The sequence below is a fragment of the Vipera berus genome (assembly GCF_964194415.1).
Source record: "Vipera berus genome assembly, chromosome: 2".
In the NCBI taxonomy this organism is placed as follows: Eukaryota; Metazoa; Chordata; class Lepidosauria; order Squamata; family Viperidae; genus Vipera; species Vipera berus.
Genome location: NC_138203.1, coordinates 260,845,182 through 260,871,616, shown reverse-complemented (window position 1 = coordinate 260,871,616; position 26,435 = coordinate 260,845,182). Strand labels below are relative to the sequence as shown.

The 26,435-nt window shown below is 41.8% G+C and overlaps 1 protein-coding gene across 1 annotated transcript in view; it reads left to right on the top strand.

Annotated features, from left to right (window-relative positions):
• LOC308661137 (uncharacterized protein) overlaps window positions 1-7,621 on the top strand; it is a 69,186-nt gene extending 61,565 nt beyond the window's left edge. Inside the window, exon 2 of the mRNA XM_081315926.1 lies at window positions 7,118-7,621. The gene's annotated coding sequence lies outside the window, so the exon portion shown is untranslated. The remainder of the gene's footprint in view (window positions 1-7,117) is intronic.
• Window positions 7,622-26,435: the final 18,814 nt, after the last annotated feature.

Genomic DNA, 26,435 nt, shown 5'->3' with positions numbered 1-26,435 from the left:
ACACAATCCTAAAATGGCTTGGATCTTAGAAATGTGAAGGTCCATCTGCCCGTTTGAACCTCTGCCAACCCCACTTCAGATGGGATGCTAGTGACTATAAAAAAAAGGTTTTTCAATTTGGTGAGACAGAAAGGATGGTACACCTGTGCCATCCATATTTGTCAGGAAATTTAACTTCACACAAATTATGCTCCTAAATGCATGCTTGGCATTCTGAAAGGTCTTACGGAGGAAACTAAATAGAAACGGTCGAAGTAATATTCTGTGGCATCTCTGAAAGATTTCAGGTGGAAATCTTTTCTAATCCTACCTATAGATGCAGGAAATTGAATTCAGGACCTTCAAGATGGGGAAAAAATATCTTCCATGAGGATTTTTATAAGTAAAAAGCATAAGAGAATCACAAAGATGTGCATGTTGGAAATGAGTGGTTTTAAGTTTGCAGTTACCTTTTTGAGATGGACTACAAATAGACTGAAATATCTGGCCTAATTTTTGGACTGTTTTCTTCTATATCACCTTCTTTTTGTAACATTTTGTCTGGTGAAGAGTTCCAGTGAATCTGAAAGTTTGCACAGTCTTGTCAATCTTGATTGGTCCTTATTATCTACGATTTCATGCATTCACACTTGATCAATATGGACCAGATAGCCAAAGATATAATGTTGTAAATCAAGTTTTTTGAGCATGCAATTCTGATCTCTCTTCCCTGTGGTGTAGGCACAGACTATTCAATCCCCTCATTTTTCCAGTGATTTGCAACATTTTGTTTATTTATTCTTTATCCTGTATAAAATAGATTAGGACAGTAGAAGATCTGAAGAGGCCAAGACCCACTTATCTGTATGTTTTTTCCTTATGTTTATGAAGAGGTTTGGAGTGACTTTTCAATCATTTCCCATGGTTTTGGATCCAAAACAGCCATTCCCACAGACTCGGGAACTCATTATCCTTGTGTCAATGCTTGCAATTTGTTTGATTTGTCTCATTCATCGCAACCATGACACCTTGCACCATAGTGGCTATACAATGTATACAATAGAAAATGACACCTCTGTAAACAACAAGGTCGACCTGCATTGCACAAGTATGAATTTTATTATTTTTTGAAATGGATTTACACAGCTAATTGCTTCTTTCAGACAGCATAGAGCTGGTAATTTTACTGGAAGACTGGCAAGGGGAAATGATGATTAGTTAGCTGGTACTTACCTGGTCATGAGTGCAGTGACTCAGCAGTTAAAGATGCTGAGCTTGTCTCCAGGTTCAAGACCTGAGTGCCACATAACAGGGTGAGCTCCCATTCTTGCCCCAGCTCTTGCTCACCTAGCAGTTTGAAAGCAGACAAATGTGAGTAGATAAATAGGTACCACTTTGGTCGGAAGCTAACAGCATTCTGTGCATCTTCTCCATATAGCCATGCTGGCCACAGGACCATATAAAATGTCTTCGGACAACACTGGCTCCCTCAGCCAAGAAACAGAGACGAGCACCACATACTAGAGTTGGACATGACAGGACAGGGAAACCTTTATCTTTTTTACCTTTAAAAATGTAAAACTACCTACTGGTGGTAGGTAAAGTAGTTATCTTAGTTGCCTGGAACATAAAACTTTATATTTTATGAAACAGTTCAGTACTGCAGAATGAAGCAAGCATTTATTTTAGTTATTTTAGTATTTGGGTTATACTTTGGTCTGCCTTGTCCTTGGTGAGATGCTTGCATAGCGTAGGTAGGATGATCTTTTTCATCTTCAAGTAACCATGAGATACAGATATTCCTTGACTTTGAGATGGCCTCTTTCTTTCCTATACCATACAAAGATTCCTTAGCCTTGAAGGTCTCATGCATGGCAGAAGGGCAACAGCATTCCAAGATAAGATAGATTTGACCTCCCTACTCCTTACAGAATTCAGGTGCATTTAATCGTGTTTCAGAGGCTATCTAAATTAATTTTTTAAAAACTCATGGGGTGGAACTCTGAGGCAGACCTGACTGGGAAAGTGTTATGTGTTTGATGACTTGAAAATGGTCCATCATCTCTCTGGAGGTCCTTGAGTGGAAGAAATGGCATAAGGTCTTTCTTTGTCTTATTGAATTCTTTAGTACTCTTGAATATTCTTTGATTGTTTTCTCATGCTATGTTATTATGAACTTTCATATACTGCCTTTGAATCACATTTTGGCTACTCATACTATGTGATCAGTGCTTCCAAAATCCAAAAGAACCTTTGACCCAACACTGCTGGACTGGAGACAGAACAATGCAGGTAGGCATTTATGAAAATAGATTGTGATGGAATGTGCACCCATTGAAGCAGTGGGGGAGAGCTTGGGCAACATACAGAGAGATCCAGATAAAGAGACCCTGGAATCCTGATCTAGATTGGAGAAGAAGAAAGAGGTTCAGGGTAGCCACCTATAACTCTTCAGACAAATGGCTGTCCAGTCTCTTCTTAAAAATCTCCAGTGTTGGAACATTCATGGCTTCTGGAGGCAGGCTGTTCCATTGATTAATTGTTCTCATTGTCAGGAGGTTTCTCCTTAGTTCTAGGTTGCTTCTCTCTTTGGTTAGTTTCCATCTGTTGCTTCTTGTCCTGCCTTCAGGTGCTTTGGAGAATAGCTTGACTCTTTCTTCTTTGTGGCAACCCCTGAGATATCGGAATACTGCTATCATGTCACCCCTCATCCTTCTCTTCATTAAAGTAGACATACCCAATTCCAGCAACCGGTCCTTATATTTCCCAGGATATATTTAGTAGCTTAGAAAGTGGTAGCTTTACTCTAGCAAGATTCTGCCCTTTAGGAGTAAGCACATAAAGGATTGAACTTGATTGGATTTTGCTGTGTCATTTCTGGGCTTGGACTTGACAGATCCACAACCGATTCTTGTGAGGGACCAAAAAATATGGTATGAATAAGGCCATGTTACTGGCATCTATCTGAAAGGATCAAGAAGAATGACACCATCACTGAAGAAATAAAAAATAAGAGTGGGAAGACAGGGAGAAAGAATGAACTATGGGCATTTGATATTGGGATCTTCTGTTTCAAGAATGAGTAAAAATTGCAGATCTAGAACAGGGGTCCCCAACACTTGGCCCATTACCAGGCTGTGGCCTATTCAGAACCAGACCACTTGAGCAGTGGGATGGTGTGCATGCACGCACAACTCAACTTGTGTGAGTGGAGGGCTGGTGTGCGTGCACACAGGTGTGCAGCTCAACTTGTGCAAGTCGCAACTCATGTGGCCCTGTTCCCCTGTTTCCCCCAGCTAGGCTGCCAAGCCACAATGGTTTGGGTTAGAATAAATAAGTCAAATTCTGATTTGCCCAACTTGATGCGCTCTAGAAACTTTGGGCTATTCCTCTCAGTCAACATGATGGACAATGCTGCATTGGGGACGTTTATTCAAACTCAAAATGAAATTGTGATGAAGGAATTTTACATTTCATTTAGGGTATTCATTGGGCCTCCTTCCACTCTTCTGTTCATTCTCACCTGCTTTACTTCATACCATTACAATATTTTCATTTGCTCTCTATAGCCATGTCTGGCATGGATATCTTGATATTTCCTTCTCTGTTTCTGGCATACGGTAATCTGGCTAAGATCTTAGATACCACAGTGTCAATGTATAGAGAAAATTAAATCATGTTTTATCCTTTCAAACAAATTACTCTGAAATGCACGGCTCCCAGCCAGCATAATAATTTATGTGTTATCATCTTCTTTTCCCTCAAAGAGCCAGGGAATTAGCACATGTATTACTGATGTGGTGGATATATTCCATTTCATTTTTCTCACATCTCACCAATTTCTGCTTATCTCCCTCTTTTGGGGATATGTCTGCATCTCTCTACTTTGAATATAGTATAGATTACCTTTATTCCCTTATTTCTATATGTAGAATTGAAATATGGCTGAATGCAATATTCACAAATGTGATGGTATTATTATAGAGTCCTTTTTTTGGGGGGGGATAGAATATTTTCTTAAGACATACTCTGGTCAGTTGTTTAATTGAATTGGATAGTGACAACCTGCTCACATTGTTAAGGCTAATGACCCAGTCATTTACAAGACAAGGCACATTTACCGGCAAATGGATTTTAGTAATTGTTCTCCTGAACAATGAGAATAACAATTTGTACTTTGATCCACAACCTTCTGTTCTTTCTCTTCCTACATATCTGAGTGGCCTGGGATCACATTTCTTGAGACAATACATGAAAATGATGATGGGAAAGGAACAGGAGTGAACATCTGAGGTTTTATATTCCCATTTTTCAATCCCCCACACACCCAGGGGTACCATGCAGAAATTTGGCAGCTGTTGGCCAAATGCTACTAGCATCAGTTCCTGCTGATTTCTGCCATGGGGAAAAAGAAGACAAAATAATCCAAAAGGAAAAAAAAAATCAAAAGGTGTGTTAAGTATTCTGAAAGTCACTACTCTAATCTCTTTTGGCACCATCCCTCCTGCTCCTTACTTTTTTAAAGTAAGTTTCAGAATGCAAAGAGGTTTCCCACTTCTAATTAAAAATGTACAACATTTCGAGATCCTTTGTACTCTCAAAGTTACTTGTAATTCAAAGAGAACACAAAGCGGTGTTCTACTCATACGTTTCAATATCAGCTATTATGGAAATGTAGAATCCATCTAAAAAAATGCTACTCTGCTAATCCTTACATTACATTTGGATATCTGCAGTCTCTTCCTATGTTGCATTAGATTTCTATAACAGTTATAGATGGCCCTCCTAAGTAGTGTGACTTACTTCCTTTGTTGCAGCCTATAATCGCTTCCCTGTTTATATGAAGGAGTACATACTATTAATTATGACATTTACGAAATAAAAAGTTGAGATCAACTCCTGAAGATGCATTGATGCAGTTTTCTTCGCAGTGATAAAAGAGTGGTTTGCCGCAAACAATATAACCTGCATCATACAGCATAGCCTTAAGTGCCAAGAATATTATCATCTTGCCCCTTCAGCTTTCTCAAAAAATGCATCATTGTTTGTCTGTTTAGATATCTATTTTTGATGCCACCTGTCTTACTGATACAGCATCTCCAGGTGACTTTCAATATAATAAAAAATAAAAAAGTACTAGGTTTAAAATTAAAAGAATTGAATAGAAAAGCTAAAAAAAAACCCCAAGATGATGGACAATCTGGGGGTGGTGACCTTTTCTACCCATCCTTAAGGTGGCAGGTCCCTGTCTGGGCAACAGGCCAAGCTGCAGAGTCAGGTTTTCAGGTTCTGTCAAGTGCAAATAACATTTGTTGAGAGTTCAAAGCAGACAAAAGTTTATTATTGCTACCTCTAATACAAGAATCTAGTCAACTGGAGACTTCCGGTGGCTCCGCGGCGACGAAGGGAGCCTTCCCGGGCTGCCCGCGGCTCAGCTGTTGTTTTTTTCGCCCGAAACAGCGCCGATCAGCTGTTCGGGCGAATCCGAAGCCCCCTCCTCGGGAGAAGAGGAGGGGGCGAGCTCCCAGGTAGGGGTAGAGTTCTCCAGGGCCGCCTGAGCTTATGGCTTGGGCGGCTGAAGGATTGAACTCCCCCGTAGCCTGGGCTGCTCCCAGCTGGCCGTCGCCTCTGCTCCTGACTTCTTGGAGCAGAGCCAGCCGTCTGCGACCACCCCTGCCTGAAGGAATGACTATGATTTAAAGGAGCAGGCAGAGCGATACAAGAGGAAATGGTAAAGAGGATTACTATGTTTTACTCTCCAGCTTGATGGACTTTTTTGGATTACAAATCTGAAGTGAAAGTGCGTCATATTTGGTAAAAGATGGCGGCTAAACCACCCCCTAAAACTCTTCGGAGTGCTGGAACTTCTCCCGTGCAACAATCATTATTGCAGGCGCTGCATCCTCCTGATGTATTGACATCAAAGGACTTACAAGATGCTCTTGAAAAACATACCCAGGTAATTTTGGAATCAATTAATATTAGATTTGCACAGATGGAGGAGAAATTGGAGAAATTGGAGGAGAGAATGGAGGAGAGGATGGAACAGAAGCTTAAAGCAATGAGGGTAGACATCTTGACTTCAGTGTGTAAAGTGGCTCGGTGTGTGGAAGAATTGGAGGGAAAGCTAGAAGACTTGACTCAAAAGAATGCTATATTAGAAGCAAAAGTATTGGAGAATGAAAATAAAATGGAAAAGGAACTGTGTCTTGCTCAATATTTCCAGATGCAGTTTGCCATTAGAATTAGAGGCTTAAAGGAGAATACTAAGGAAGATCTAAAGCAGCTGGTTTCTGAGGCTTTTGAAATAGTGTTGAAACAGCCAGCATCTGAAATAAAAGGAGGCATGGACAAAGTGTTTCGTGTGAATTCATGGATTGCCAGACAGAGGAAGTTGCCTAGAGATGTGGTGGTATATTTTGCAAAAAGGGAAACTAGAGATGAAGTTATACAAGCTGCTTATGATACTAAAGTTATGATTGCTAATCAAGAAGTTTTGGTCTTAAAAGAAATTCCTCCAAAGATTCTAAGGAGAAGGAAGGATTTTACATTTCTTGTGCAAGAGCTCAAGCAGCGAGATATAAGGTTCAGATGGGAGATCCCAGTGGGGTTGATGGTGACGCACGAAGGTAAAAAGTACCGTTTGATTACTGTGATGCAAGCGCGTGATTTCTACAATAATGTTTTAAATGCAACGCCATTAACACTTTTGGAAGCTGGAAAGGGATCTGGAGAAGGAGCGTATCAAGAGGCCGAAGATGGTCAGATAGAAGACAACGGTGTTGGAGGAGATCAAGATATAACCTCGTCGGATGAATCTATAAAACAGAGGGTGACGCGTGCTGCTGCAAAACGATCTAAGAAGAGAAAGTAGCAGGAATCGCAGAAGTCTTTGGAACTTTTACGATATAGTCAAGTAGTCAAGCAGGGGAGGGGGGAAAAGATTTGGGTGTAGGCGCAATATATTTTTATATTTGGTGGTTTTGTGGAAAGGCTGAGCTTTTTTGGATTAAAGTTCAAGTTTTGTTTGCAATCTTTTTTTTTTTTTTCTTCTTTTTTCTTTTTTGTTGTGTTTGGAATAATTATAGATGTGGTACTGGAAGAGGAACGGTCGATTACAGAAGAGTTGACTTTAAAGTTTTTTTGATTTGGGATCCTTGGTTAATTTGGAAAATTATTTGTAAGAATGTTATATCATGGAATGGATAAAATGGATGGAGTTTATTTAGGATAAGTATAGGGTTGAGAAGGGTTTTTTTTTTTTTCTTCTTTTTCCTTTTTTTTTTTTTTTTGTCTTTAATATATGTTTAATACTATTAAGGTTTGTTCCATTCTATATAAGCTAGAGAGTGTCCTTTTCATATTCTAGTTTTTTTTTTTTTATATATATATTTAATATTGTTAAGGTTTGTTTTATCCTATATAAGCTAGAGAGTGATGGATTTTAGAATTTATAGTTGTTAGTATATGGTTGCTTAGGTTTGCTTTTTTTTATATATATATACCTTGTATTCAGCTCTGGGAAGTAGGGGGGGGAGGGGGGGAGGTAGGGGGGGGAGGAGGGAGGGGGGAGGAGGGGAGGTAGGGGGGGAGGAGGGAGGGGGAAGGGGGTTTTTTTAAAGGAAAATTGTATTTTAAAACTTTTCAATAAAAAAAAAAAAAAAAGAATCTAGTCAACTAACGGTCAAAGCTAAATTGGTCCTTCATAAGGGCCAACGGAATTCACAGGATGCTGGACTTACGCCTTTTGTGAAAACACAATGACTTCAAACTGATGACACAGTCTCTTCTTCTTCTACAGGCTCTTCAGGAAGGCCAGGAGTGTGGGGACAGATCAACCATTACAAAACATACATGTGAATTCAGCCATTAGTGAAGAGTGCAACATAAGCAAGCACTTACAGCATATAAGGCTAATACATTACACCCCTTCCCCCTGGATAGCACACACATTCATTTGGTTACAAAATCTTTTAGGTACTTGGGGGGGTATTCGCACTCGTTTGGAGCATCAAGGGGTTTCCGGGGACTCCCCGTCTGCCTGCTTGCCTGCCGTGCTAGGTAGACCCGGGCTCTGTGGTTTGGTGGAGTCAAAACGACTCAAGTCCCTTTGGCTGGCCTGTCCTGGTCATCCCCAACCAATGTCCAATTGTGCCGCGAAATTGGCAGGACTGCTACTGGTTGTTGGATGACTGTCTGGCTCCTGTGGTACAGCCTGTGTCTCTGGGGGAAGTGCTTTTATGGCCCCATTCCTGTTTTCTTATGCAAGAGATCTTTCAGTGCATGCAAACTGCTTTGCAGGAATACTGGCTTGTGGACTCAATGTCTGTCCCTCTTGGAAGTCCTGAGCCAGCGACTGCTCTGCTAGCCATTGGCGCAACTGATCAATATGTCGGTGAATGATTCACCCATCTTCCACGACCACCTCATAGGAGAGTGCTCCTAACACCTTAACAACCTTCGCTGCCACTCACAAAGCCCCTTGCCTGTAATTCTGGGTCCAAACCTAGTCCCCCACTTGTACGTTCCTTGGTGCCTTCAGACATGCCATGTCTGAGGCTACTCTGTCAGGGTGCAGCCTATCCAGTTTAGTGATTAGCCTCTTGCCCGAGCAAAGCTCTGTGGGGCTGTTGCCTGTGGCTGTGTAAGGTGTTGTTGTACTGGCATAATAGAAAATTGGCCAGCCTGTGGTGCCAATCCCCTGTGGTAATGCATTTGAGAGATTCTTTGGTTGTACAAACCATGCATTCTGCCTGCCCATTCGATGATGGGTGAAAGGGAGCTGACGTGGCGTGCCTTATGAGGTTGGCCCTGAGAAAGGCTTGGAATTCTGCTGCGGTGAACTGGGCTCCATTGTCGGAGACTATGATGTCTGGAAGCCCATGTGTTGCAAAAAGTGACTGCAACACCTGGATGGTCCTTGCAGTAGTCATATTGGGAATTGGAACCACCTCCAACCATTTAGAGTGGTTATCAACCACTATTAAAAGCAACTGTCCCTGAAAGGGCCCAGCAAAATCTATGTGGATTCTTGACCATGATGTGTGTGTTTCCTCCCATTAGTGGACAGGGGCCTGCGGTATCTCCGGTCTGGATTGTTGACATGTGTAACACCCGTGTACTTGGGCCTCAATAGCTTTATCTAGCCCTGGCCACCAGAGGTAGCTCCTTGCCAGTGCCTTCATCCGGATGATGCCCGGATGGCCTTTGTGCAGAGACTGGAGAACCCTGAGCCTGAGTGAGCTGGGGGACTATGACCCTACTGCCCGAAAGGATTTTTTTAATTTAATTTGTATACCGCCCTTCTCCCGAAGGACTCAGGGTGGTGAACAGGGCCATAAATACCAAAATAACCAAAATATTTACCGCTTATGAGCTGAAAGCTCATTTTTCCGTATGAAGAAATTGTGGAACTCGGGTCCCCCTGCTATTTTCCAGCCATCCTGTGTGAATCCATGCCAACATGCAACTTAGGGTTTTGTTGGCTGCTGTTTCTGCAGCAACGTCTCCTGCATGCAGAGGAAACTCAGGCAAATCCTGTATGGCTAAAATGCGTGCAGCTGGAGCTGAATCTGGCTCCAAGTGCGGCAAGGGCAATCTGCTAAGGCCATCTGTGTGGCCCATTTCTTTGCCAGGTTTGTGAATCAGCCTATAGTTGTAGGCCAAAAAAAATTTAGACCACCTCAACATTCGTGGCAACAGAATTTGAGGTGTCTGCTTGTTCATTGTGAACAAGTGTAGCAAGGGCCTGTGGTCAGTAAAGACTGTGAACTGCCTCCCATACAAATAGTCATGGAACTTTTTAACCCTGGCCATGATGGCCAAGGCCTCTTTGTCAATTTGCGCATAATTGTGCTCCACTGAGGACAAGGTCCTCAAATAATACGTATGTGATGGGAGACTGTTTCCCATCAGCCGACAAGTGGCTCAGCACAGCCCCAACCATGTATGGGGACGCTTCATATGCGATGCAAACTGTCAGCTGTTTGTTAAAGTCTGTGAGCACCGAGTTCGAAGATAACAGTGCTTTGACTGCCTGGAAACTCCTTTCGTGGATCTTTGTTCACTGGCATTGAGTGTTTTTGTCTAAGAGCCAGTGCAATGGCTCTGTCACTGCGGCCTTGTTTGGGAGGAATGCATGATAAAAGTTTAGAAGGCCCAAGATGGCTTGAAGCTCCCCCTTGGGCCTAGGGCTTGGTGCCAGCTGAATCTCTTTCAGCTTTGACTCTGCAGGATGGATGCCCTCAGCACTGATTTGAAACCCAAGGAATTCTGTAGACTGAACCCCAATTTTGTTTTTGTCTTTCTTTAATCTAAGTCCCACAGTGCGGAACCGCTGAAGGACAGCCCTGAGCCGCTCTGCCAGAACTTCTGTGGACTCCCAAGTGATGAGTACATCATTGAAGTATGGGCAGACCCCCAGAATCCCCTTGAGCACATGCTCCATGATTCCTTGAAAAATCCCTGGGCTACACTCACCTTGAATTGAAGGCGCTTGACCTTGAAGGCCCCCCTATGTGTAACAATCATTTGGGCGGCTGCTGTGGCCTCATCCACCAGCAGCTGTTGATAGTCCTGCACTAAATCTAATTTAGCAAACACATGGCCTCCTTGCAATGACGCCAGAATATGGCTGACGACTGGGACAGGGTACGCGTGCTACTGTAGTGCCCGGTTAATGGCACACTTGTAATCAGCACATATTGGTACCTCTCTGTTGGCCTTGAGTGGCATTACAATGGGGGTCTCCCACTCCCCACTGTCTACGGGATGAAAAAACCCCTGACTGACAAGTTTGTCCAGCTCTGCATCAATTTTATGCTTTAAATGCAAATGGCACACGGCGTGGCTTAACCTGGATTGGTGCTACAAGGGGATCAAGTTTGAATGCTGTCGGAGGGCCTTTGTACTCTCCCAAACTTGGGCCATAAAAGATCTGCGAATTCCTTGCAGACAGCAGACAATTCTGTCGTTTGTGTCTGGTGAATGCCGGTTACTTGTATGCCTAACGCATCAAACCAATCGAGCCCTATGAGGCCATCTACCACAATAACATCTAGTGGGCCTGAAAACCACTTGAATTTCACCGCAAGTGGCTTCACCCTTGACCGCCACTCTGGAGTTCTGGAAGTCGGAGAGTAAAATGTCAGATGGTCAAAGCTTGACCCATCTGTTGCTACAGCTGCAAATATGCTGAAAGGTTCCAATGGAGATGATGGACACAGCTGAACCTGTGTCCAGTTCCATTTTACATGGAACTCCTTGAAGTTCAACCTGCAGTCACAACTTCTGTTTAAGAGGTCGGTGGGCATCAGTGCGAAAAACGCTCCAGCAGCTGGAGCAGAACCCTACTCGGTGTTGCCCCAGAGCCCTGGTACCTCTCCTAAATGGCTTGTCCAGCTGGTGGTCCCTCTGGTGACCTCAATAGACAGCATCAATGTGGCCTGGTTTCCCACATGCCCAGCACGTGGCTGTTCTGAAATGAAAATCCACACGTTGATGGCGGTCTCTGCAGCCCAAGCACCTGGGGAACAGAACTGCCTTGTCAGATGGCCTTGGTCCCCTTTCTTGGTGTCTCTGAATCTGGTCATCTTTGTGGTTGGATTCGGTTTCTTCCAACCATTCTGCATCCTCATGGTGGATGGTTTCTGTGTTTGGTGCACTTTTGGAGGGCGCAATGCCTTCACGGTCCCTCCGGTAGCTTTGTCTGCCATGTCTCCTTGAAGAGAGAGAGTCTCCTTAGTAAAGAGTTTTTGTTGGAGCTCTCTGTTCCTGAGTCCACAGACTAAGCGGTCTCTTAGTCTCTCTTCTAAGTCAGAGAAATTGCAGAGTCACGATGCTTGACGAAGCATTGTGATGAATTCTATTGCCAACTCACCAGGTTGTTTGCATTGTTCGAAGTCATGCCTCCATGCTATCATGGATAGCTTCAGCTCGAAGTGGTTGCATAGTTTTTTCTTTAAATCAGCATAGGTGACCGTTTCCAGTAATGCCGGGGTGACCAAGTTCTCAGCAATATCGAAGGTGGCTGGGCCACACATGCAGAGGAGGGTCGTGGCCTTCAGCCCATCTGCACTGACTTGATTGGCACACAGGTAGTTCTCTACGTGGGAAACGTAGCATGACCATCTCTCTGGGTGCATCACGTCGAACTCTTCAAGCTTTCCGACCTTCGCCATGGGGTGTATTATTTGCAGCTTGTGTCGCTCATTGCCTTGTGCTGCTGGCTTCTGTGTAGGCCCTGGGATGTATCCTCAGGGCAAGGTGGTCTCCAACGTGGCTTGCTAGGCAGACCAAGGGGGGGAATGTAGTTCTTGCCAGGCTCTGTGCTGGCCTTATCCCCTAGTTATTTCAGGCTCTTATGAAGAAGCAGCACATCCCATCCTCATTGCCAATGTTGTGTATTCGGTTCTTGCAGGCATTGAGCAAGACAGAAGATTCAAACAGCAACAGGCTTTATTGAAGGTTAGAACATAACAGAAGCAAACTAGGAGCTGCTGTGCAGCTATTTATATGGTTGGCTGATAGGCGGTGACCAATAGATTTAAAGCAGCAGTTTCCCACCCAAAACTTACTTAACCATCTGGAGACAGCCAGTCTAGGCCAGCCCAGCAACCATTACAAAACATACACGTGAATTCAGCCATTAGCGAAGAGTGCAACATAAGGAAGCATTTACAGCATATAAGGCTAATACATTACATACACCATATTTTTCCCCCATGGACATTTATATTCCTTATACTGTAGTTCTTAACCACATGTATTATCAATTTTTACTCCACCTTGATTATAAGGTTCTCGATTGCAGGAATTGGCTGTAAGTCTGCAACTCCTTACTTAGAGTTGAAAGCAGGTTTTTTAAAAGAGGGAAAACAACAATAAAGAATAAATTAATGGTTTTTGGTGTTTCAGCATTACTGTTTGAAAATACCGGTGGGCAGTTTAGAGCCTAGCTGGTTTGTTCCAAAGAATCAAGCTTTCAAAATTAAGGAAAAATGATGATAGAATGTTAGGCTTTTAAGAACAAAGGGAAGATAATGCTGTGAACTTGGTAAAAGGTATCCAGATATTTGACACAACATAAATAAATAATTTATTATATATTATAATGAAGCCATTTCAATTAGTTGATTGACATTTGTAACTTGAGGACAATGTTCCTTCCTATACCCTCTCCTGTTGAATTCCAGCATTTTTTCCATGGTTTAATCAAAGCTGTTAATTTTTAGGAAAGCTATAAAGAGCTGGCTTGGTCAACATGCCTTTAAAATTTGAGCAATATCCAGTATGGGTTTATATTTGAACTCTAGCATATTTGTTAAATTTTAAGATATAGGATTATATATAGTATATGTTCTATTTTTCATTTATTGTTTTAGTATATATATATTTGTGTGAGCCATACAGAGTTTTTTTTAAGTGCATGGGTGTTCTGTACCAGCCTGCTACCAGCCCTGCAGAAAAGGCAGGGACAACCCCTCCACAAACGGCAAGAGGCTGGAACTACGCCTGCCAAATTTATAGCTACAAAAACAAACAAGACACGAACCAAGAAACAGGAGCTTTAAGAAACATGAACCATCCGAGCGGTTGCCTTCAGCAAACCAGCCCTCCCAGACATTCCCCTTATATAGAGTTCAGGGCGTGGCTTCTCTCTGCCTCCTTCCGAGAAGCCCCATTGCCTTCCTCTGTTTACTCCTAATTGACTGCCTCCTGCGTCGGGCGTCCTTGAACAGGGCCAGCTGTGGGTCATCTTCATCCACACTGTCAGGCTCACACAGCTGGGTCTCCGTGGTGACCAAGTGGGAGGGGCCTGGCTGAGGGCTATCATCAGCAAGATCTTCAGCCCCCTCAGCAAGGTCTTCAACACCCCCCTCCTCCTCTGAGTCGTCCGACCCAACTGCCGAACCCACAGGCTGACCCTGAATCACAACAATGGGATAAAAAAGATGATGGATAGGTACAGGTAGATGGATAGATAGATAGATAGATAGATAGATAGATAGATAGATAGATAGATAGATAGAAGAGAGAGATTTTGAGAGAGACAGAGAGAGAGAGAGACAGAGAAAGAGAGAAAGAGAAAGAGAGAGAGATGGATAGTTTATCAGCAGACACCATGTTTGACAAGAAAGAAACTTCACCTTATGGTTTACACCCTTTTTGTTTTGTTTACTAAATTTATTTATTTTATTTATATGTGTCCCTTTATTATTATTTTTTTACAAACAACTCAAAGCGGTGAACATAGCTTTCTTTTCTTATTTTTCCCACAACAGCCATCCTGTGAGGTGGCTTGGACTGAGCGAGAGTGACTGGCCCAAGGTCACCTAGCTGGCTTTTCATGGCTAAGGTGAAATTTGAACTCACAGTGTCCTAGTTTGTAGCCTGGTGCCTTAACCACTAGACCAAACTGGCTTTAATAAGCTAGAAAATGCACTTGTGCTTTCTAACTTTGGTATGACGATTTGAGTGGGGGCTACCCAGAAAGGGTGTTTGAAGCCAGTATGATCTATGATCCATGAGCTGTCCACATCATTGCAGTCACATGAAAGCAGTGCATTTTTTAGCGCTTCTCTGTAATGCCTGCATCATTTCCAGCAACATCCTCCCTTTTTCTTTTTCTTACTTTCTTGGCTAACTTTGCTTTCATAAGCTTAACAGATCTGTTCATTCACTGACCCTGCTGCCTTGTCTTCCTCCCATTTCTCCCAAGTCCAGGCTTTAGCCGAGTGCATTAGAATGACAATGCAGGATTTAGCTTTAGTTATCAACCTTTTCCGTCTACATCGGGCTGTGTAATTGCTCTGTTTAGATTCTGTCAAGTTGAAATAATGTATTTGAGATGAGGACACCTCTACTGAGCTGAAAAAGGAATCCAAGGGGGTTAGCAAACAATACTGACAATGACAAGTTGTGTAAGCTAGAGGTGGGGATAAATTGCTCTTGCTCCCCAAGGTTATTCTTATTAGTAGACACATATAAGAAACCCTAATAAGACATTAATAGACTTCAGCTAGTAAAATAAGTTTGCTAGCCTGTCCAACACTCGGGACTAATGGCTCTTCCAAACCTTTTCCCGATGCTCATCTGACAGGTGTTTATAGAGTTTATGCAAAATGAAGGCTTCTGAAGGCAACAACAAACAAGCCCAGCAGCTAGCACAATTTAAAAGCTCATTTTTAAAGAAAATAAATACCATGTTAAAATGTCTGATCCAGCTGAGTTTCTGTTCCAAATTAATGATATCTGATTTCTCAACAAGCATCTTGGAAAGGAAATCTTGGGATGCTGATATTTTCCCCCAGCAGTTTTTCAGCAGAGGAGTCCTAGATATCTGGAGCTTTATAGTGGGCATTTTTTTTAATTCCATTTATATCCCGCCCTTCTCCGAAGACTCAGGGCGGCTTACAAGCTTAGCAGTAGCCTTCATTCTATGCATATGCCTGCTTATTAGGGCTTTCACACACACCCCAAGTGGCATTATTACAAAGTCAGCTTAATTGCCCCCAACAATCTGGGTCCTCATTTTACCTACCTCGGAAGGATGGAAGGCTGAGTCAACCTTGAGCCTTGTGGGATGTGAACCTGCACTAATTGCAGGCAGCTGGTGTTACTTAAGGAGGCATTAGCCCACTGCTGCACCAAGGCTTTTGGTAGGTCTACTACTACAGAGCAGGGAGCTGGATGCCTTTTTATTAAGGGAAGATGCAGATTGGAGGCCGAGTTAAAAAAACCCACCCTATTAAGTTGATAGGAAACTGCCATATAACATATTGGATGTTCTTGTGCTGTCCCACTCATGCACACACACACACCATGGGTGTAAGGAGTCTTTATTAAGGCTTCTGAGTATTGGTATTCCCCAGAAATTCTTGTTCTGGCACCAGCTCAACCCCAATGAGTTCCACAGGGTACTCAAATGAAGCCAGCTATAGTCCTCAAAGCAAAGGCAAGTCCAGTCCACTAGGCCAAAGCATGTTCCCAAGGCAAGGCAAGTTCGAAGACAAAGGCAATCGCACAGGCAGAGGTAAGCCAAAGCAAGGCAAAGGAAACAGCTGAAGAGACACGATCCAAACTTCAAGACAAGAAAACAAACCCGTTGTTCCCAGCATCGCCTCCATCTGTCTGCTATGCTAAATAGCCAGCTGCCGGTGCAGTCCATCAAGAAGGGCAAAGGTGCCGATCTGGCTGATCGTTGCTGCTCCTGCCTTTTCTCTGCCCTATGGGTTCTTGGATCAGGTGCAGAAGGCAGTTCCTCTTCCTCAATGCTGATTGGATGCAGCTGTGTGCTTTCCCCACCTGAAGCCTTGGGCCTGTCCTGTTGTAGCTGTGCTACAACACAAATCCCTCTCAGATGGGTGCTTGACCAACTCCCCTCCTGATATGCCTAGTACTGGTTCATCATCCTCTGAGCTGACATCTGGAGAAGTATCTGGGGAAGCATCTGGGGAGTCATCACACTTCTTCTGGACTGGGAGCGTCTATTCTGACCAGCAGCAAATGCTCCATACCATCTGTAACAGTTCTAACAATTTCTGTCTGACAGTTGCAAATGGCCACATTTGCTTGGATCTGCATACATACTATGCTGATATATTATGACATCCTAGGTTCTTGAGAAGAACTTGATGGGTGTGGAGGTCAACACCAGCTAAATAACCAGCAGCTGTGACTTCACATTGTTATGAAGAGATAATAATAATTTTCCTCCTCTTCCTTCGTCTTCTTTAATTTTGAAATCTGAGACCAAATTTTAATTTTCAGTCTTTAAAAGTTATTTTCTTAACAGCCTTTTTCAGAGCAGATTCACACTATTAGCAATATTTTTATATTGCCCTTTAAACCAGAATGAGGTGCCAAGTACATTAACAAATCCAAAGGGAATCCTGCTTAAAGATAATTAAAATTCACACCAACTGAAGCAAGGAAAAAGAAGAAAACACAATAGCCAGGTCCCCCCAATTAACTTAAAATCACTTACAAAAGATTTTAATCAGGCACTTAAAGGAATATACTGCATTAAATATGGTTATATTCTGACCACAGAAATGCATAACAGTAACAGTCTCACTCCTCAGGATATCATAGATGAATGACCATGCTTGCCTCTCGTGACTTGAAAAGTGTTTTTATCATTGGCCTCTTTGGCGGGATTGCTTATTTCAAATCCTGCCAAAGGATAAAGCTCTTCACACTCAAATCAATAAATGGATTGATTGGGTCTTCAAACTTGTCTCTTTTATGACTTGTGGACTTCAACTACATCATGGTGACTAAAACTGGATGCAGTATTCCAAGTGTGGCCTTACCAAGGCATTATAAAGTGGTATTAAGATTTCACATGATCTTGATTCTATCCCTCAGTTAATGCAGCCTAGCACTGTGTTGGCTTTTTTGGCAGCTGCAGCACACTGCTGGCTCATATTTAAGTGATTGTCCACTAGGACTCCAAGATCCCTCAGAAATAGAAATAGAATAGACTTCTTAATTGGCCAAGTGTGATTGGACACACAAGGAATTTGTCTCCAGTGCGTAAGTTCTCAGTGTACATACAAGCAACAGGTGATAAATCATGATCATAATCAACATAAAAATACATTCATCATAAATCATAAGATACAACACTTAGTGATAGTCATAGGATACTAAACATGCAAACAACATAAATCATACTAGGATACTAAATAAAACAATATAAATCATTAGATACAAGCAACAAAGTTATAGTCATAAGAAGATTGGTAATAGGAAAGATGAGAATAATAATAATAATACAGCCTTACTAGGTAGCTTGACAGTGTTGTAGGAATTAGTTGTTTAGTAGAGTGATGGCATGGTGGGTGGAATTGTCTTTGTGTCTAGTCATTCTGGTGTGCAATGCCCTACAGTGTCATCTTGAGGGAAGAAGTTGAAATAGTTTATGTCCAGGATGTGAGGGGTCTGTAGATATTTTCACAGCCCTCTTTCTTGCTTGTGCAGTATACAGGTCCTCAATGGAAGGCAGGTTGATAGCAATTGTGTGTGTGTGTGTGTGTGTGTGTGTGTGTGTTTGCAGTTCTAATGATCCATTGAGGTCTGTGTCTGTCTTGTTTGGTTGCAGTGCCAAACCAGAGAATTATAGAGGTGCAAATGACAGATTCAATAATTCCTTTGTAGAATTGTATCATCAGCTCCTTGGGTAGTCTGAGCCTTTTGAGCTGGCACAGGAAGAACATTCTTTGTTGTGCTTTTTTGATGACATTTTTGATGTTAGGTGTGTCCATTTTAAGTCTTGAGATATTATAGAATCTAGAAACTTTAAGTTCTCTACTGTTGATACTGTGTTGTCTAGTTTTGTATGAGGTGGTAGAATAGTTTTGAGTGTGTTCAGTTCAAGATTATTCTGGCCACACCAGAAGGCTAGTTGTTCAACCTCTGATCTGTATGCAGATTCGTCGTTGTCTCAAATGAGACCAATCACTATTGCATCATCTGCAAACTTCAGTACTTTAACAGAGGGATCCTTTAAGATGCAGTCATTGGAATACAGAGAGCAGAGAAGTTGAGAAAGTACACAGCCTAGGGGCCCCCTGTGCTAATTGTACTGGTATCTGATGTGATTTTGCCTAGCTTCACCTGTTGCTTCCTATCTGTTAGAAAGCTTATGATTCACTTACAAGTGTGGTCAGGCACAGCTAGCTGAATTAGTTTAGTAAGAAGAATATCTGGAATGATGGCATTGAATGCCAAACTGAAGTGTACAAAAAGGACCCTTGCGTAGGTCCTTAGAGATTCATGATGTTGTAGGATGTAGTGCAGAGCCATATTAACAACATCATCTGGAAATCTATTCACTCAGAAGGGGTCTAACAGTAGATCCATGATGGTTTTCAGGTGGGCCATCACTAATATTTCAAAGGTTTTTGTAACTATAGATGTCAGAATAACTGGTCTTGTAGCTCTGGGAGAGAAGCAACCTAGAACTAAGGAGAAATTTCCTACACTTAGAACAATTAATCAGTGGAACAACCTGCCTTCAGAAGCTGTCAGTGCTCCAACACTGGAGGTTTTAAAGAAGAGATTGGACCACTGTTTGACTGAAATAGTAAAGGGTTTTCTGCCTGAGCAGGGGGTTGGACTAGAAGAACTCCAAGGTCCCTTCCAACTCTGTTATTCTCTTAACACTTCAAGTACGCATCAGATTTTACCTAGGAAGAGTAAAGATTACATATGAATCTATGACTTTACCAGCAAAATCATCATCGATGATACCCAGCTTTTTATTTCGACCCCAAACCACCCCAGTGATGCCCTTGATGTGATGTCCCGTTGCCTGGAGGCGGTTCGGGTCTGGATGGGGAGGAACAGACTTCAACTCAACCCCGACAAGACTGAGTGGCTGTGCATACCGGCATCCCGGGATATTCAGAACATTCCATCTCTTTCCATGGGGGGTGAACTATTACCCCCTGTAGATAGGGCTCGCAACTTGGGGGTCCTCCTAGATTCACGGCTCACTCTGGAAGACCATATAGTAGCTGTGACTAGGGGGGCCTTCGCCCAGGTTCGCCTGGTGCGCCAGTTGCGGCCCTATCTAGACCGGGATTCCCTATGTACGGTCACTCACGCACTCATGACCTCTTGTCTGGACTACTTCAACGCTCTCTACATGGGGCTGCCCTTGAGGACCACTCGGAGGCTCCAACTGGTACAGAATGCAGCCGCGAGAGTTGTGTTGGGAGTCTCCTGATACTCCTATGTTACACCTCTGCTCCGTGAGCTGCATTGGTTACCAGTTGTCTTCCGGGTGAGATTCAAGGTACTGGTAATGGTGTTTAAGGCCCTACATGGCATGGGTCCAGAGTATCTTAGGGAGCACCTGCTGCCGGCATCAACTTCCCTCCGCCCTGTGCGCTCCCACAGAGAGGGCCTCCTCAGGGTGCCACCGATCAGATAATGTCGATTGGTGGCCCCCAGGGGGAGGTCCTTCTCTGTGGGCGCCCCGGAGCTATGGAATCGGTTGCCGGTTGAGCTCTGGATGGCGCCCGACCTTCGCTCCTTCCATCACGATCTGAAGACACTCTTATTTGAACAAGCCAGCCTGGCCTGATGGGGGATGGGTTGGGTTTTTATTGTCATTTTTAATATATGTATTTACTGTTTTTAGTTGGGCATATGTTTAATTTTCTTTTAACTTTTGTATTTTTTGTATTTTTTATATATCTGCCCTGTTCACCGCCCTGAGTCCTTCGGGAGAAGGGCGGTATATAAATAAAATTATTATTATTATTATTATGATTATTATTAAAATGTTGTGTTAACTGGCCACAATGGGCAGTATTTCTCTCTTATCAGTCTTCCCTAAGGGACCATGGGCAAAAAAGTCACCGGACAATAATAGGAATGATAAAACAAGCATGCACTGCACTTTTATTATCATAGGATAGGATCAAACAGTTCATGCCCATGCTTAGTCAAATTCACTCTTCATCTTCCTCCTGGTGTCTCTTCTAGGGTTTCTATAAACCAAGGAGCTTGTAGGATTACCTAACTGGGACAGAGCACTCAGCCACCCTCACACTGAGGGTCAGGAGGATTGACAACCAGATTGTTAGAGGTCAGGTGAGGAGGTTTTGTGATCCTCATGCTCTCAACCCCATGAAGGTGATGGTTTTTGACAGGGCTCCAGCTGCTGATGTTGATTCTGCTTTCACACCAACCTTCTTTTCTTCAGAACTGGTTTGTTCAGGGACTTCTCATGCAGTTCTAAGCTTGATTACTCAAAGAGTATATCCTGTTACATTCAGGAAACTTACTTCCTAATAATTTTGCCTAGGGTTGTAACTCATATTTGACATTTATGAAATTTGCCGCTTGCAGTGATGGACAGGTTAAACAGTGACTGATCTACAGAACAGAAATAGGCATTTGCTTCCAGTTTAGCAAAACAGCCTTGATATTGCTCCTTTGATATATAAAAATAAGGTTCTCAGAAAATTGGTACAGCACTGTGCGTGGAAGTTATATCATGAGCCTCTCTGCTTCTACATTGTGTTATTTCTCCTTTCTCTGCCAGGAACAAGTCATTAATTCTCTTCAGAAGTGAGGGTTTTCAGTCTGCCCTGTCAGGATCAACTGTAAAAACATTCATTCATTCATTCATTCATTCATTCATTCATTCATTCATTCATTCTTATCAAATTGATATAGGTATCCATCTCACTCCAGAGTGTTTGATTATTATCATTATCACTTCTACTCAGTGCTTTTTTTATTAAAAAAAAAGGTGCCGGAACTCACACATGTCATACAACCCGCCTTGCCTACCCTACAAGGTTCCATCCAAAAAAGGTGCCGGAACTCCGTTCTGGGCGTTCTATGAGAAAAAAAGCCCTGCTTCTACTACCACCACCACCTTTAAAACACCCATGAGAGATTTAACCAGCATTTTAGGTTTAATAGCCACAGTTTTTGATGGTGCAGCATTTCCTGAGCTTCAGCAAAATGATAAAATGTTATATCCCCAGCCTGTTTCCTTGTGAAAATGATTTTCATGTTTTATGAAATGTCTTTCTCAAATACTTTGCATTTCTCTTATTTAATATAGCTTTGCTTCTTCTCTTACAATTCTTTATCACAGCCTTTCCATATTGTTCTCCTTTCAGCTTGCTCCTTACTAAATAAATCATTTGTTCATCGCAGTTTTTTCTGGTTGCTGTGTGATGTTCTTTATGTCCCCCCTTTGCTTTGATTCAGCCCTTAACTCTGCAACAGTGCCAAAATTGCTTTCTATTTTTTCCCCCTTAAGTTGGTAAAAATGTTCTTCTGAGCTGCATCTCCAATAAGAGGAAAGGAATCACATCTGTAAATTTTAAGTGGGTTTGACTGAAATTTTTAATCTGCCCTCTCTTTGCTGCAGATAATACACTTCCTCTAAACGGGCTGTCATTTCTGTCCTCTTCTGAGGCACAAGGATAATTATTTCAGTCAGTTTAGACAAGACTGGTGATTTCTTTGACCATAGGTGTTAATTCAACTTCCAACACTCCAGGAGAAAATGTAATGCGGGTAGAAAAATTATGATGCCTCAGGCTGGTTGCAAGAAGCAAATTGTGGTCCCCATAAAGAACTGAGGAAAGAATATAGATGCAATCATGCTTTGTCAATTGTGTAAGATAAATAAATAAAATCCCACAGACATAATGTATTAATATTAATAATTTTGAAATTAATAACTCTAGACACACATGTTGACTCACTGTCTTATGCCTAGTGCCTTATGAAAAACAAGGGTTTCTAATGTTTATCTGAAACAAATTAATGTTTGCTAGGCTGAAGAAGACTTTTGCAACCTGTCACAGGTGTTTAAATAAGATGAACATCTTCTCTGGTCATCTGGCAAAGGAATGTTGGATGTTTTCTACCCTTCTGGAAATGAGATCTCTAAGGATTCAAGGATAGTGTTCCTGCCACCATGATTTCCTCTAGTGAGATAGGTTCTTATTGCTTGGCTGAAATATGGCAGCAAGTACAGGTATTTCTTGAATTTCAACTGGTTGCTTGGTGACAACATGATGGACGTACTTATGATCCAAAATCAAAGTTCTGATGGCCGTCACCTTCTCTGTGGTCATGTGACTGCAGTTTGTGCACTTGGCAACCCACCCACAATTTGCAGTGTCTTGCTGTCATGTAACCATGACTGATAACGTTTTTGCCAGTACCTGGAATTTAGTTCTGGATTCAGACAAAAAACATCCCATGATGAACAATAGGTTTGCTTAATTACCACTGCATTTGCTTTAGCACAGCTGCATTTGCTTAATGACCACCACAAAAAAGATCATAGGATCAGGCAGGGTCACATGGTGACATGCTTTAATGACCATCATAACTTACATCCATAAGACTAACTGCAGTCATTGGACACTAGGCAATTTTGGGACAATGGTTTTCCAATTCTTATTATATGGGAAAAGTAATATAACTATCCACAAAGAAGGGAAGAAAGCTACAGTTACTTAAGGCTTATTTCCCCAAAATAAGAAACACTGAATCAAATTCACTTAGGTGATTTAAGATTAAGTATTATTATGCAATTGTTAGTTAACTTAACAGAGAGATAGAATCAAGCTCACGTGAAATGTTAGTACCACTTTATAATGCCTTGGTAAGACCATACTTGGAATATTGCATCCAGTTTTGGTTGCCACAATAAAGAAAGATTTTGAGACTCTAGAAAGAGTTTAGGGAAGAGCAACAAATAGGATTAGGGGACTGAAGGCTAAAATACAGTATACGAAGAACGGTTGAAGGAATTTGGTATATCTAGTTTAATGAGAAGAAGAACTAAGGGTGACATGATAGCAGTCTTCCAATATCTAAGAGCCTGCCACAAAGAAGAGGGGCGTCAATCTATTCTCCAAAGCACCTGAAGGAAAACAAGAAGCAATGGATGGAAACTAATCAAGGAGAAAACCAAATAAGGAATAAAGAGAAATTTCTTGACAGAGTAATTGATCAGTGGAATGACTTCCCGTCATAAGTTGTGGGGACTCCATCCCTGGAAGTTTTAAAAAGAGATTGGACAACCATTTGTCTGAAATGGTATAAGGTCTCCTGCTTCAGCAGGAGTTGGACTAGAAGACTTCCAAGATCTCTTTCAACTCTGTTATTCTCTTATCACTCACCTAGAGATAAGATTAGCCCTGACCTTGAATCTGAATTCTGAATCCTGACCACAAGGAGTCCAGGAAAATTTATTTCCTCTCTTGGACCTATTGAAACTGAATCTCCACTATCTTCTTTAAAATAATCCCTCAAAACAGAAGGTTGGATTCAGCCATTAGCTGCATAAAAGTAGCCAGATTAAAAAATGACTTTTTCAGATAAATATGCACTGTGGCTTTCTATAAGATGGTTCATACCACTCTGTCCTTCAACAACAACAAAAAATGTCATCACCTCTTGAATCCAGTCACCCATGCCTTTTCTAGCTGCATGAATGAGGCAGATGAGCCATGGATCAACCTTACTGGGACAAAACTTATGCCTCAGAGTTCCTGACCATATTTTCAATTTCTAAAGTCTGCAAAGAATCCTGGATTTTCTATTGTATTATTCAAAATGGAATCAAACTTGGAGTGAATGTGAGCAACTTTATCTGCAAAGACTCTTCCAAACAGCAGCTTGCAAAAGGATCCTCAGCCACACATTTCCTTTAAAAAGGGAGTGGGTAATTTAAACAGAAATACAGATGGGTTTAGATCCACAGAAGCAAGTTGAGCAGGGAAAATAGTGTCTTCCCAGTGCCATTTTTTCTAATTTATTAAAGAAGAAAGAACTGAATTGCTACATAATACCTTCTGATTGTTAGCATTAGAAAACTGACATAAGGAAGTATCTTTGCTTCTTTTAGTCCAAACAGTTTGTTTTCAGCTACAATTAGGAATATAATTTAGATTTTGACCTACATTATTTTTTCTGGCCTTTCTACTGGCATTCAGCTGGTCACTGAGATAATTATTTGATGAAAAATAATTCAGTTTTTGGTGTAATTGGCTTGGCCTGAGTTTTCACCTTAGCTATTATAATAATCTTTGATTCTTTGATGTATATACTTAGAACATAAGAGTTCTGCAGGATCACATCAGGGACAATCTACTCCAATAGGGGAAAGCTCAGAAGCCATTGACTTTTGCTCTAACCCTTTTTTTTACAACATTCCATCTTGACTATTGTATAACAGACTACATAAACTATTATTAAAAAAGTGTCTGAAAGTTTCAATTGGTTCTGTGCTAAATTCAAGCTTTGTATGTTCACTGAACTGGAAGATTTGCTCAGATTATCAATTGCAGTGGTACTTTGGTACTTTGATACTCAGCTGCTTTGAAACTCATTGAATTTGGTACTCACATTTTGACATGAAAATCTTGTCCTGATACTCATTGTTTGCTTGGTACTCGATGCACAAGCTACTGTAGAACTTGTCAGTGTTGGCTGTCTTGTAACTCACTACATTATTCCTTAGGTGAAAAAATAGTTTGGTATTCACCTCCCAGGGCCAATTAATGATGAGTGCCAAGGTACCACTATACTAGACCAATTGGGGCAGGGCATCAGATATTTCCTTTCCTTAACAGAGAAACAGAATAACCAGTGAAGTGGGAGTGACATCTGACTTCCTAACAGCTTCCCTTGTAGGAAACTAGCACAACTTGTCAAAAATGACAATTAGGTGATCACGGCTGACTGTGGCACCGCATAACAGCACTGAAATGGTCACAACTTTGCCAAATTTCAATCTCATGCGAGTCATGGGTCCTAGATTTTGGTGTTGTGATTCCTTGCCAGCCAGTGTATCTGGCAGCTGAGTCTGAGGAATCAGATGAGGAGGAGGGGCCTGGAGTGACATTAGAGTCAGAGGAAAGCTCTAAGAAGTTTCAAGACCTACAGTCGGATGAGGAGCCTGGCCCCTCTACTTGTGCTCAGGCTGAGACACAGCTGTGCTGGGAGCCTGAGTTGGACAGTGATGAAGAACAGTTGGGACAAATCCTGGGTGCACAAATGCACAGGAAAGACAAGCGAGTAGGACAGAAGAATGCAATGGGGCAGCTCCAAAGGCAAAGGAGAAGACATTAGGAAGCCACGCCTTGGCTGAATTATAAAAGGGAAGGTGTGGGAGGTGCTGGTTGCTGAAGGCAACCATTCGTTTTGAGGATTGAGTTTCTGTGGACTGTGTTTGTTTGCTTTGGACATTGACTCAGGTCTGTGAGAATAAAAGGGGTTGGTTTTTTCTTGCAGTTCCTGCCTGTTTCTTGGAAGAGGGGTTTCTACTTGTGAGCATAACAAGGACTCACGTAGGCTGGGACAGAACATTTGGATACATTCTGCAAACTAACCCAATTGTTAACCTATGATGCACAGTTTTGTCCAATTGAAGATTACAAAATCATCAAACAGGCAGAAGAGCTTTAGTATTATATAGATTTACTGGCACAATTTAAAATGCTGATATTGACCTTTTAACTATCCAAGGTACCATCTCTTTCATTATAAATCTGCCTAGCCAGCAAATGAGGTCTTTTAAAACTGCTTCATTTAAGAAGCACATTTATCTGGTAGGTGGGAAAGGATTTCTTTGTGTCACTGTGAGTCTAAAGAATGCAAGGATGGTGCTCTTTCAGTAGGCTTCTAATTGTTTATTAATTTTAACTTTAGGGTAATTGTTTGTTTTAACTTTTTATTATTTTAATTTATTTTGTATCAAATTTATGTGGCTGCCCATCTCATCTAGGATGACTCTGGGCAGTGTACAATAAAATTAACAATTAAAACATTCTACAAAGACCACTAAAACAATTAAATATAAATAAAAACAAGATTACAAGGGAATATTTCTGACAATAGAACACGTTCTGAATTGTGGTTACATACTGTTAAACAAATTTGCTTTTCCTTTCTTTCCC